The sequence below is a fragment of the Ranitomeya imitator genome, chromosome 1, assembly GCF_032444005.1.
Source record: "Ranitomeya imitator isolate aRanImi1 chromosome 1, aRanImi1.pri, whole genome shotgun sequence".
Taxonomy (NCBI): domain Eukaryota; kingdom Metazoa; phylum Chordata; class Amphibia; order Anura; family Dendrobatidae; genus Ranitomeya; species Ranitomeya imitator.
Window position 1 is genome coordinate 1,004,381,375 of NC_091282.1, and position 13,216 is coordinate 1,004,394,590.

Sequence of the window (13,216 nt, forward strand, 5' to 3'; positions counted from 1 at the left end):
ACCAGGAGAACACCTTGGAGCGGCAGACACTGTTAGTAGGCCACAACCAAACCAGTAGCCCCACTGCAGTTGTTTGATTAAAAAAACTAGTTAACAAGAGCCTGAAGATTGAAGCTCAGGAAAGGCAACCAGGAGAACACCTTGGAGCGGCAGACACCATCTCTGCAACCCAGACCCAACTTGTAGGCCTAATGCAGTGTTGTTTCAACAACTACTTAACAAGAGCTAGAAGATAGAAGCTATGGAGAGGCAACCTGGAGAACACCATGGAGAGGCAACCTGGAGAACTCCTTGGAGCGGCAGACACCGTCTCTACAACCCAGACCCAACTTGTAGGCCTAATTCAGTGTTGTTTCAACAACTACTTAACAAGAGCATGAAGATTGAAGCTGTGGAGAGGCAACCTGGAGAACACCTTGGAGCGGGAGACACCGTCTCTACAACCCAGACACAACTTGTAGGCCTAATGCAGTGTTGTTTCAACAACTACTTAACAAGAGCATGAAGATTTAAGCTATGAAGAGGCAACCTGGAGAACACCTTGGAGCGGGAGACACCGTCTCTACAACCCAGACCCAACTTGTAGGCCTAATGCAGTGTTGTTTCAACAACTACTTAACGAGAGCTAGAAGATAGAAGCTATGGAGAGGCAACCTGGAGAACACCATGGAGAGGAAACCTGGAGAACACCTTGGAGCGGCAGACACTGTTAGTAGGCCCCAACCAAACTAGTAGCCCCACTGCAGTTGTTCGATTAAAAAACTATTTAACAAGAGCCGGAAGATTGAAGCTCAGGAAAGGCAACCAGGAGAACACCTTGGAGCGGCAGACACCGTCTCTACAACCCAGACCCAACTTGTAGGCCTAATGCAGTGTTGTTTCAACAACTACTTAACAAGAGCTAGAAGATAGAAGCTATGGAGAGGCAACCTGGAGAACACCATGGAGAGGCAACCTGGAGAACACCTTGGAGCGGCAGACACCGTCTCTACAACCCAGACCCAACTTGTAGGCCTAATTCAGTGTTGTTTCAACAACTACTTAACAAGAGCATGAAGATTGAAGCTGTGGAGAGGCAACCTGGAGAACACCTTGGAGCGGGAGACACCGTCTCTACAACCCAGACCCAACTTGTAGGCCTAATGCAGTGTTGTTTCAACAACTACTTAACAAGAGCATGAAGATTTAAGCTATGGAGAGGCAACCTGGAGAACACCTTGGAGCGGGAGACACCGTCTCTACAGCCCAGACCCAACTTGTAGGCCTAATGCAGTGTTGTTTCAACAACTACTTAACGAGAGCTAGAAGATAGAAGCTATGGAGAGGCAACCTGGAGAACACCATGGAGAGGCAACCAGGAGAACACCTTGGAGCGGCAGACACCGTCTCTACAACCCAGACCCAACTTGTAGGCCTAATGCAGTATTGTTTCAACAACTACTTAACAAGACCCTGAAAATGGAATTTCAGGACAGGAAACCTGGAGAACAGCACGGAGCGGCATACACCGTTAGTAGGCCCCAACCAAACTAGTAACCCCACTGCAGTTGTTCGATTAAAAAACTATTTAACAAGAGCCTGAAGATTGAAGCTCAGGAAAGGCAACCAGGAGAATACCTTGGTGCGGCAGACACTGTTAGTAGGCCCCAACCAAACTAGTAGCCCCACTGCAGTTGTTTGATTAAAAAACTATTTAACAAGAGCCTGAAGATTGAAGCTCAGGAAAGGCAACCAGGAGAACACCTTGGAGCGGCAGACACCATCTCTACAACCCAGACCCAACTTGTAGGCCTAATGCAGTGTTGTTTCAACCACTACTTAACAAGTGCTTCAAGATAGAAGCGAGGGAGAGGCAACAGAGAGAACACCTTGGAGCGAAGGACTCAGTTTGTAGACCACAACGAAACTTGTGGCCCCAATGCAGTTTTATAATTCTGACAAGCTGAAAATCAGCCTTTTTTTTTTTAGAGGAGGACAGCTGTATTAAGTGGCGCAGACAGATACTGCTAGTAGGCCTTACGCCACAAAGTAGGCTCACTGCAGGATGAAAAAAGTTACATGGATACATGGTCGGCATTGGTGTGCTCAGCGGAGGACAAATGGAAGGAGGGACCGCAGACAGACTTAGTAGGCCTAAAATTTTAAAAAATAGGCTCAAAGCAGTTTGAATTATCTTGCAGGGGTACACAGGCAGCATTGGTGTGGTCAGCGGAGGACGATTGGAAGGAGTGTCTGACACAGTTAGTACTCCCAAAAAATAAATAGATGTTAATGTCTTGCAAAACAACAAAACCAAAAAACAAAAGGGTGGCATACTTAGGTACAGGAGTGGGCTCCTCTGCTGAGTTTCAGACATAGACAACCAAAGAAGAGCAACAACAGGATCCCTAAAATATAACTTTTAATTTGCAAGTTTTAAAATAGTATTCCAAAATTGTACCAAAATGACCTAAAAATCATAGGAAAAAAGAAGGATATATACCAATGATGTATCCTAATGGGCCCTACAAATATGCTAAACTGGCCACTACCTGACAGTGGAGGTTGGCACCCTAAGTTTCTGCAGTTGGCGCCCCCACTCCATGGCGACTAGCGCTCCTGTCCCTACCAATCCCTATGAGCAAAAAAAGTGTCCCAAACATACCCAATATCCTAGTAAAAAAAACACAAAAAATGCAAAAAATAAACTAAAAAAATGAAAAAAATGAAATAAATATAGAGCGGGTATTTCTCACAATAAAGAGTACTCTATTCAACCTCCCACATGGGAGAAGAAAGGGAATAATATCCCCTCTATAACCAAAGGATCACAAAGATAACGAGATCCAGGATATATGATCTATTGGAAAAGAGATAGAGCTAGCATAACTATTTAAATGCTCAAAAAAGCTCCCAAAAACATGAGTAACAATAGGGAATAATGCCCTCTCTTAACCCAAATATTGATGGATGTATAAGGTGTGAAAATTATACACTTGTCTCTATTATTCTATGTTGTTATAGGAAAATAGCATAAAAACTCCACGTTCATCGTTGCTTTATGAATGTAAATACATTATAAGTCACAGATAGCCATCATCATATCTCTTTGTATGTTTGTATACAGCATTAAAGCCAAACCAGGCCCTTTAAGTGAGATGCAAAGCGGAGTAGAGCTTTTCCTAGTAGGCCACTGATAGACCCCCTATTTCAAAAACATCAAAGGTCCCTTTCAAACATAGTAGTACATGAGACCTTCAATGGGCGATACCTCTACCACCAAAACATATGTGCCTGCTGAATAAAAATGCAGCGCACACCCACCCTTTGAATAGGGTTACAGCACATGATTACAATCATCCCAATCAGGGTAAAAAAATATCATTTGTCAACCATAGTAGTGTTCAGATGGCATATACTCATCTGTGCTGTCAGATAGAGGGTCGCTCCTATATTGAGTCATCGGTAAAGCCTCATGAAAAAAGACATCCCAGATAGTATCCAATGCGTTGAATAGCAGGGGTTCATCAGGGAATACTGGCCATCCCGATGGAGTAGAGCTGAAAGCACATCATAAGTCCAGTTCTTTTATAGCTTACTTCCTAAGTGCCGCCATTCATGTCGCTCAGTGTCAACTTCTGGGAACAACGCCCCATTCTCCAAGAGACCGGATACTGCGTAACAACCATGTGTAGTATGAGCAGCGTCCTTGTAGCGCATCTGCGCTCCGGTGGCCGACGTGTAATTAATCTCACAGCCAGAAATGATGTGAGTTGCGGCGGCTCCTAGCAACCAAGGGCGGCCGTAATAGCCATGCGCGGTCCATGCAGCAGCAAGTGGAACGCAACTGCGCTCCACCATCTGACATGTACTAACCTCAAGCGGAAATGACGTTCGATACACCTGCACTCAGTAACTATGGGTGGTCCAAAAAAGCGCACCCTGTACCACATCCAGGCTCAATAGCCAGTACACAAATCGTCATTGCACGGCCGGAGATAACGTCACTGCCCCACTACCATGGATACTGGTAAACATATTAGGGGCATGTTGTCATTATATGATACCGATAATATCACGAGGCATAACTACCCAGCTACCAATAAAGAAAATAATCCGCAGCTAAGGCAGTCATGCCTCCTAAGGAACGGAGAGTAATTTGGCGCTAAGTATTTACTGGTGTCAATATAGGACACTGACCCTGACTATTTTAACTAGCATCATACATGTAAAAAAATTGGTATTGTCAGTGCCAGGCATTGAAGGATGTCAGCGCATAGACTTAACATTGGTGGAGCTGTGAGAGATAATTTTGCAAGTGGTAGAACAGTGTTTGAGCTGGGGGGGAACTCTCTTGTGGCCGGCGGTAAAGGCCCAGGGCCCCTCATGTTACAACGGTGTGTTTGACGTTGGTTGCGCACCACGACCGCCAGAGACACTTTATTGTACTATGAGGGACCCAGTGGCAGTGCCGTCGACCAAAAACGGGCACACCCACCTCTTCAGACAAAAGGCACTCTCACGGGTGCTTGCGCCAAGTGGCGAGACCACGGCCCCGTGGGGGGAGTTAGCCCATTTATGGAGGTGTAAACATGTCGTATGTTGGACAAACAGCTGCTGCAAATTAAGAGATTGGAACAGTCAGTAAGACCAGTCCACAAGCGAGACCTATTTATAGGAAAGCTAGGTGTCGGCCGGGAAAGGTAGGGCAAAATAATTCAAAATCCATGAGTGGTTCATTTTAATGAAGGTTAGATCATCAACATTTTGGGTAGCCAGACGAGTCCTTTTTTCGGTCAATATTGAACCAGCAGCACTGAATACTCTTTCTGATAGCACACTAGCTGCTGGGCAAGCAAGCTCCTGCAATGCATATTCTGCCAATTCAGGCCAGGTGTCTATTTTGGATGCCCAGTAATCAAATGGGAATGACGGTTGAGGGAGAACATTGATAAGGGATGAAAATTAGTTAGTAACCATACTGGACAAATGTTGTCTCCTGTCACTTTGAATTGATGCTGCAGTACCTGTCCTGTCTGCGGTCATTGCGAAATCACTCCACAACCTGGTCAGAAAACCCCTCTGTCCAACACCACTTCTGATTTGTGCAACTCTAACACCTCTGCCCTGTTGCCCCCTGCAACTCGTGTGAGAACCATCACCGGCGCTGTGTGCTGGGAATGCCTGAATCAAACGGTCTACAAGAGTTGCTTGTTTGGTTGCTAATATTTGTTTGAGGTTCTCATGTGGCATGATATTTTGCAATTTGCCTTTATAGTGAGGATCAAGGAGGCAGGCCAACCAGTAATCGTCATCGGTCATCATTTTAATAATGCGTGGGTCCCTTTTGAGGATATGTAAGGCATAATCCGCCATGTGGGCCAAAGTTCCAGTTGTCAAATCTGCGGTTGTGCTGGGTTGAGGGGCAGTTTCAGGCAAATCTACGTCACTTGTCTCCCTCAAAAAACCTGAACCCGGCCTTGCAACGCCACCAGTTTCTATTGGCCCCGGAGTAGCTTCCTCATTCAAAAAATACTCATCCCCATCATCCTCCTCATCCTCCTCCTCTTCGCCCGCTACCTGGTCCTGTAGATTGCCCTGACCAGACATGTTGTGAATTCTGTGGCTGAGTTCACTTATGTGGTCACAAGTGGTATTGCAGTCTCTGGGCTTCCTCCCTCAGGTGTTTTGGTGAGCTCGTTGGCTGCCTTGCTATTTAGCTCCACCTGAGTCTGTCTTCCTTGCTCCTTGTCAATGTTCCAGTGTTGGATCTGAGCTACTGCATCTTTCCTTGGGCCTGCTGCTCTGCTAGATAAGTGCTTCTAGTTTGTTTTCTGTTTTTTCTGTCCAGCTTGCTATTAACTTTTGCTGGAAGCTCTGAGAAGCAAAGGGGTGCACCGCCGTGCTGTTAGTTCGGCACGGTGGGTCTTTTTGCCCCTTTGCGTGGTTTTCGTTTTAGGGTTTTTTGTAGACTGCATAGTTCTCTTTGCTATCCTCGCTCTGTCTAGAATATCGGGCCTCACTTTGCTGAATCTATTTCATTCCTACGTTTGTCTTTTCATCTTGCTAACAGTCATTATATGTGGGGGGCTGCCTATTCCTTTGGGGTATTTCTCTGAGGTAAGTCAGGCTTGTATTTCTATCTTCAGGCTAGTCAGCTCCTCAGGCAGTGCCGAGTTGCATAGGTAGTGATAGGCGCAATCCACTGCTGCTTATAGTTGTGTGAGGATAGATCAGGTACTGCAGTCTACAGAGATTCCACGTCTCAGAGCTCGTCCTATTGTTTTTGGTTATTGCCAGATCTCTGTATGTGCGCTGATTACTGCACGCTGTGTTGCCTGATTGCCAGCCATAACAGTACAAGGAGCCAACCAATGATTCCCAATAGAGGGAAAAAAGAAATCCTGACATCATTTTTTTTTCTTAGCTCTGTCTTCAGTCTTTTTTTTCCCCTAGACATTAGAGTGCTTCAGGACACAGCTGTGGACATGGATATTCAGGCTCTGTGCTCCTCAATGGATAATCTCGTTGTAAATGTACAAAAGATTCAAGATACTATTGATCAGAAATCGATGCTAGAACCAAGAATTCCGATTCCTGATTTGTTTTTTGGTGACAGAACTAAGTTCCTGAGCTTCAGAAATAATTGTAAGCTATTTTTGGCCTTGAAACCTCATTCTTCTGGTAATCCTATTCAACAGGTTTTGATTATTATTTCTTTTTTGCGCGGCGACCCACAGGACTGGGCATTTTCTCTTGCACCAGGAGATTCTGCATTGAGTAATGTTGATGCATTTTTCCAGGCGCTGGGATTGCTTTACGATGAGCCTAATTCAGTGGATCAGGCTGAGAAAAATCTGCTGGCTTTATGCCAGGGTCAGGATGATGTAGAAGTATATTGTCAGAAATTTAGGAAGTAGTCAGTACTCACTCTGTGGAATGAATCTGCACTAGCGGCTTTGTTCAGAAAGGGTCTCTCTGAAGCTCTTAAGGATGTAATGGTGGGATTTCCTATGCCTGCTGGTTTGAATGAGTCTATGTCCTTGGCCATTCAGATCGGTCGTCGCTTGCGCGAGCGTAAATCTGTGCACCATCTGGCGGTATTGTCTGAGAGTAAACCTGAGCCTATGCAGTGCGACAGGACTATGACTAAAGTAGAACGGCAAGAACACAGACGTCTGAACAGACTGTGTTTCTATTGTGGTGATTCTACTCATGCTATTTCTAATTGTCCTAAACGCACTAGGCGGTTCGATAGCTCTGCCGTTATTGGTACTGTACAGTCCAAATTCCTTTTGTCCATTACCTTAATGTGCTCTTTGTCATCGTATTCTGTCATGGCGTTTGTGGATTCAGGCGCTGCCCTGAATCTGATGGATTTGGATTATGCTAAACGTTGTGGATTTTTCTTGGAGCCTTTGCGGTGTCCTATTCCGTTGAGAGGAATTGATGCTACACCTTTGGCCAAGAATAAGCCTCAGTACTGGGCCCAGCTGACCATGTGCATGGCTCCTGCACATCAGGAAGTTATTCGCTTTCTGGTACTGCATAATTTGCATGATGTGGTCGTGTTGGGGTTGCCATGGCTACAAACCCATAATCCAGTATTGGATTGGAACTCTACGTCGGTAACCAGCTGGGGTTGTCAGGGAGTACATGGTGATGTTCCATTTTTGTCTATTTCGTCATCCATTCCTTCTGACATCCCAGAGTTCTTGTCGGACTTTCAGGGTGTATTTGAGGAGTCCAGGTCTGATGCCCTACCTCCGCATAGGAATTGTGATTGTGCTATCGATTTGATTCCTGGTAGTAAATTCCCTAAGGGTCGTTTATTTAATTTGTCCGTACCTGAACACACCGCTATGCGCAGTTATGTGAAGGAGTCCCTGGAGAAGGGACATATTCGCCCATCGTCGTCACCTTTGGGAGCAGGGTTCTTTTTTGTAGCCAAGAAGGATGGTTCGCTAAGACCGTGTATTGATTACCGCCTTCTTAATAAGATCACTGTTAAGTTTCAGTATCCCTTGCCATTGATTTCTGACTTGTTTGCTCGGATTAAGGGGGCTAGTTGGTTTACTAAGATTGATCTTCGTGGTGCGTATAATCTGGTGAGAATCAGGCAGGGAGATGAATGGAAAACGGCATTTAATACGCCCGAGGGTCATTTTGAGTATCTGGTGATGCCGTTCGGACTTGCCAATGCTCCATCTGTTTTTCAGTCTTTTATGCATGACATTTTCCGTGAGTATCTGGATAAATTCTTGATTGTTTACTTGGATGACATTTTGATCTTCTCAGATGATTGGGAGTCTCATGTGAAGCAAGTCAGAATGGTTTTCCAGGTACTGCGTGCTAATTCCTTGTTCGTGAAGGGATCAAAGTGTCTCTTCGGTGTGCAGAAAGTTTCATTTTTGGGGTTCATCTTTTCCCCTTCTACTATCGAGATGGATCCGGTTAAGGTTCAGGCCATCCAGGATTGGACTCAGCCGACATCTCTAAAAAGTCTGCAGAAATTCCTGGGCTTTGCTAATTTTTATCGTCGCTTCATCTGTAATTTTTCTAGCATTGCCAGAACATTGACCGATTTGACCAAGAAGTGTGCTGATTTGGTTAATTGGTCTTCTGCTGCCGTGGAAGCTTTTCAGGAGTTGAAGCGTCGTTTTTGCTGTGCCCCTGTGTTGTGTCAACCTGATGTTTCTCTTCCGTTCCAGGTCGAGGTTGATGCTTCTGAGATTGGTGCAGGGGCGGTTTTGTCACAGAGAGGTTCTGGTTGCTCAGTGTTCAAACCATGTGCTTTCTTTTCCAGGAAATTTTCTGCTGCTGAGCGTAATTATGATGTGGGCAACCGAGAGTTGCTGGCCATGAAGTGGGCATTCGAGGAGTGGCGTCATTGGCTTGAGGGTGCTAAGCATCGCGTGGTGGTTTTGACTGATCATAAGAACCTTACTTATCTTGAGTCTGCCAAGCGCTTGAATCCTAGACAGGCCCGTTGGTCGTTATTTTTTGCTCGTTTTGATTTTGTGATTTCATACCTTCCGGGCTCTAAAAATGTGAAGGCGGATGCTCTGTCTAGGAGTTTTGTGCCCGACTCTCCGGGGTTATCTGAGCCGGCGAGTATCCTCAAGGAAGGAGTCATTGTGTCTGCCATCTCCCCTGATTTGCGGAGAGTGTTGCAGAAATTTCAGGCTAATAAACCTGATCGTTGTCCGGCCGAGAAACTGTTCGTCCCTGATAGGTGGACTAGTAAAGTTATCTCTGAACTTCATTGTTCGGTGCTGGCCGGTCATCCAGGAATCTTTGGTACCAGGGAGTTGGTTGCTAGATCCTTCTGGTGGCCATCTCTGTCACGGGATGTGCGTGCTTTTGTGCAGTCCTGTGGAATTTGTGCTAGGGCTAAGCCCTGCTGTTCACGTGCCAGTGGGTTGCTTTTGCCCTTGCCGGTCCCGAAGAGGCCTTGGACACATATTTCGATGGATTTCATTTCTGACCTTCCCGTTTCTCAAAAAATGTCGGTCATTTGGGTGGTCTGTGATCGCTTTTCTAAAATGGTCCATCTGGTGCCCTTGGTTAAATTGCCTTCCTCCTCTGATTTGGTGCCTTTGTTCTTCCAGCATGTGGTTCGTTTACATGGCATTCCTGAGAATATTGTTTCTGACAGAGGTTCCCAGTTTGTCTCGAGGTTCTGGCGAGCCTTTTGTGGTAGGATGGGCATTGACCTATCTTTCTCCTCGGCCTTCCATCCTCAGACTAATGGCCAGACCGAACGAACCAATCAGACCTTGGAAACATATCTGAGATGTTTTGTTTCCGCTGACCAGGATGATTGGGTGTCATTTTTGCCGTTGGCTGAGTTCGCCCTTAATATTCTGGCCAGCTTGGCTACCTTGGTCTCTCCATTTTTCTGTAATTCTGGGTTCCATCCTCGTTTCTCTTCAGGACAGGTTGAGTCTTCGGACTGTCCTGGTGTGGATTCTGTGGTGGACAGGTTGCAGCAGATCTGGACTCAGGTAGTGGACAATTTGACCTTGTCCCAGGAGAAGGCTCAGCTTTTCGCTAATCGCAGACGCCGTGTGGGACCCCGACTTCGTGTTGGGGATCTGGTTTGGTTATCTTCTCGTCATATTCCTATGAAGGTTTCCTCTCCTAAATTTAAACCTCGTTTTATTGGTCCGTATAGGATTTCTGAGATTCTCAATCCGGTGTCTTTTCGTCTGACCCTCCCAGACTCCTTTTCCATACATAATGTATTCCATAGGTCGTTGTTGAGGAGATACGTGGCACCTATGGTTCCATCTGTGGAGCCTCCTGCCCCTGTTTTGGTGGAGGGGGAATTGGAGTATATTGTGGAGAAGATTTTGGATTCTCGTGTCTCTAGACGGAAACTCCAGTATCTGGTCAAATGGAAGGGTTATGCTCAGGAAGATAATTCCTGGGTTTTTGCCTCTGATGTCCATGCCCCAGATCTTGTTCGTGCCTTTCATGTGGCTCATCCTGGTCGGCCTGGGGGTTCTGGTGAGGGTTCGGTGACCCCTCCTCAAGGGGGGGGTACTGTTGTGAATTCTGTGGCTGAGTTCACTTCTGTGGTCACAAGTGGTATTGCAGTCTCTGGGCTTCCTCCCTCAGGTGTTTTGGTGACCTCGTTGGCTGCCTTGCTATTTAGCTCCACCTGAGTCTGTCTTCCTTGCTCCTTGTCAATGTTCCAGTGTTGGATCTGAGCTACTGCATCTTTCCTTGGGCCTGCTGCTCTGCTAGATAAGTGCTTCTAGTTTGTTTTCTGTTTTTTCTGTCCAGCTTGCTATTAACTTTTGCTGGAAGCTCTGAGAAGCAAAGGGGTGCACCGCCGTGCTGTTAGTTCGGCACGGTGGGTCTTTTTGCCCCTTTGCGTGGTTTCGTTTTAGGGTTTTTTGTAGACTGCATAGTTCTCTTTGCTATCCTCGCTCTGTCTAGAATATCGGGCCTCACTTTGCTGAATCTATTTCATTCCTACGTTTGTCTTTTCATCTTGCTAACAGTCATTATATGTGGGGGGCTGCCTATTCCTTTGGGGTATTTCTCTGAGGTAAGTCAGGCTTGTATTTCTATCTTCAGGCTAGTCAGCTCCTCAGGCAGTGCCGAGTTGCATAGGTAGTGATAGGCGCAATCCACTGCTGCTTATAGTTGTGTGAGGATAGATCAGGTACTGCAGTCTACAGAGATTCCACGTCTCAGAGCTCGTCCTATTGTTTTTGGTTATTGCCAGATCTCTCTATGTGCGCTGATTACTGCACGCTGTGTTGCCTGATTGCCAGCCATAACACAGACAATGGCTGACTGTCATCAAGGCTATCCTCTTCCTCGGCTGCAGAAGCCTGCTCCTTTATGTGCATCAAACTTTGCATCAGCAGACGCACTAAGGGGATGCTCATGCTTATTATGGCGTTGTCTGCACTAACCAGCCATGTGCATTCCTCAAAACACTGAAGGACTTGACACAGGTCTTGTACCTTCGACCACTGCACACCTGACAACTCCATGTCTGCCATCCAACTGCCTTCCCGTGTATGTGTATCCTCCCACAAGTACATAACAGCACGGTCTCTGAAGCATGTGCAGTGTGGAGTTCCACCTTGTTGCAACATCGATGATTAGGTGATGCTGGGGAAGATTCAAAGACCGCTGATGGTTCTGCATACGGCTGGAGTGTACGGGTAAACGGCGGATATGCGTGCAAAGTCTGCGCACTTTGAGGAGCAGGTCGGGTAACCCCAGATAACTTTTCAGGAAGCACTGCACCATAAGGTTTAAGGTGTGAGCCAGGCAAGGAATGTGTTTCAGTTGGGAAAGGGCTATGGCAGCGATAAAATTCCTTCCGTTATCACTCACTACCTTGCCTGCCTAAAGATGTACAATGCCCAGCCATGACTGAGTTTCTTTCTGCAAGAACTCGGACAGAACTTCCGCAGTGTGTCTGTTGTCGCCCAAACACTTCATTGCCAATACAGCCTGCTGACGCTTGCCACTAGCTGTCCCATAATGGGACACCTCGTGTGCAACAGCTGCGGATTGAGTGGTTGTGCGACTGCGGTCTGTGGACGAGCTGTCGCTTCTGCAGGAGGACGAGGAGGAGGAGGAGGGGGGGCGAACGCCTACAGCCAACTGTTTCCTAGACCATGGGCTAGGCAGAACTGTCCCAATATTGCTGTCCCCTGTGGACCCTGCATCCACCACATTAACCCAGTGTGCCGTGATAGACACGTAACGTCCCTGGCCATGCCTACTGGTCCATGCATCTGTTGTCAGGTGCACCTTTGTACTCACAGATTGCCTGAGTGCATGGATGATGCGGTCTTTTACATGCTGGTGGAGGGCTGGGATGGCTTTTCTCAAAAAGAAGTGTCGACTGGGTAGCTCGTAGCGTGGTACAGCGTAGTCCATCAGTGCTTTGAAAGCTTCGCTTTCAACTAACCGGTAGGGCATCATCTCTAATGAGATTAGTCTAGCAATGTGGGCGATCAAACCCTGTGTACGCGGATGCGAGGATGAGTACTTCCTTTTCCTAACGAGAGTCTCATGTAGGGTGAGCTGGACTGGAGAGCTGCAGATCGTGGAACTAGCGGGGGTGCCGGTGGACATGGCAGACTGAGAGAGGGTTGGAGATGGTATTCTTGCTGGTGAAAACAAAATCCAGCTCACCATACCGACATTCCCAAGAGAAACTGTTTGCATCGCTGGCTACAAAGGAAACTCCAACGACCAGTAATAAGGATGGACTACTTGATAACTTGTTATCTTCAATGCTCAAAGAAAATCGCCTTTGGTGGGATCTCAGCTCTTTGAAAAACTATAAAGAGAAAAATGTCATCCCAAGAGGGCTGAGAGTGAAGAAAATTCCTAATACTGTATTTTCCAATACCTTTGTTCAAGAATGGAACACAATTCTATCTGATTGTTCGTTGAAATTAATTGCCCTGATATGAGGAAATTTCTCTGATCCAACTGCAACAAGATATTGAAGCTATGACCAAGGAGGCAAAGGATAAAATGACATCGGCACAATTTGATGAGTTTATCAACACCAGTAACTCTAAAATTTCTAAAGCAGAAGAAACCATCATGGATATGAAGAAACGCGAGCTGGATCGGGACCTTTATGACTATGCCAATGATCAGGTTTATGAGTGGGGGAGGTGGGATAAAATGAATCAACCGCATAAATCTATCTTAAAACCCCACAGAAACCGCACCTACAGAAATCGCA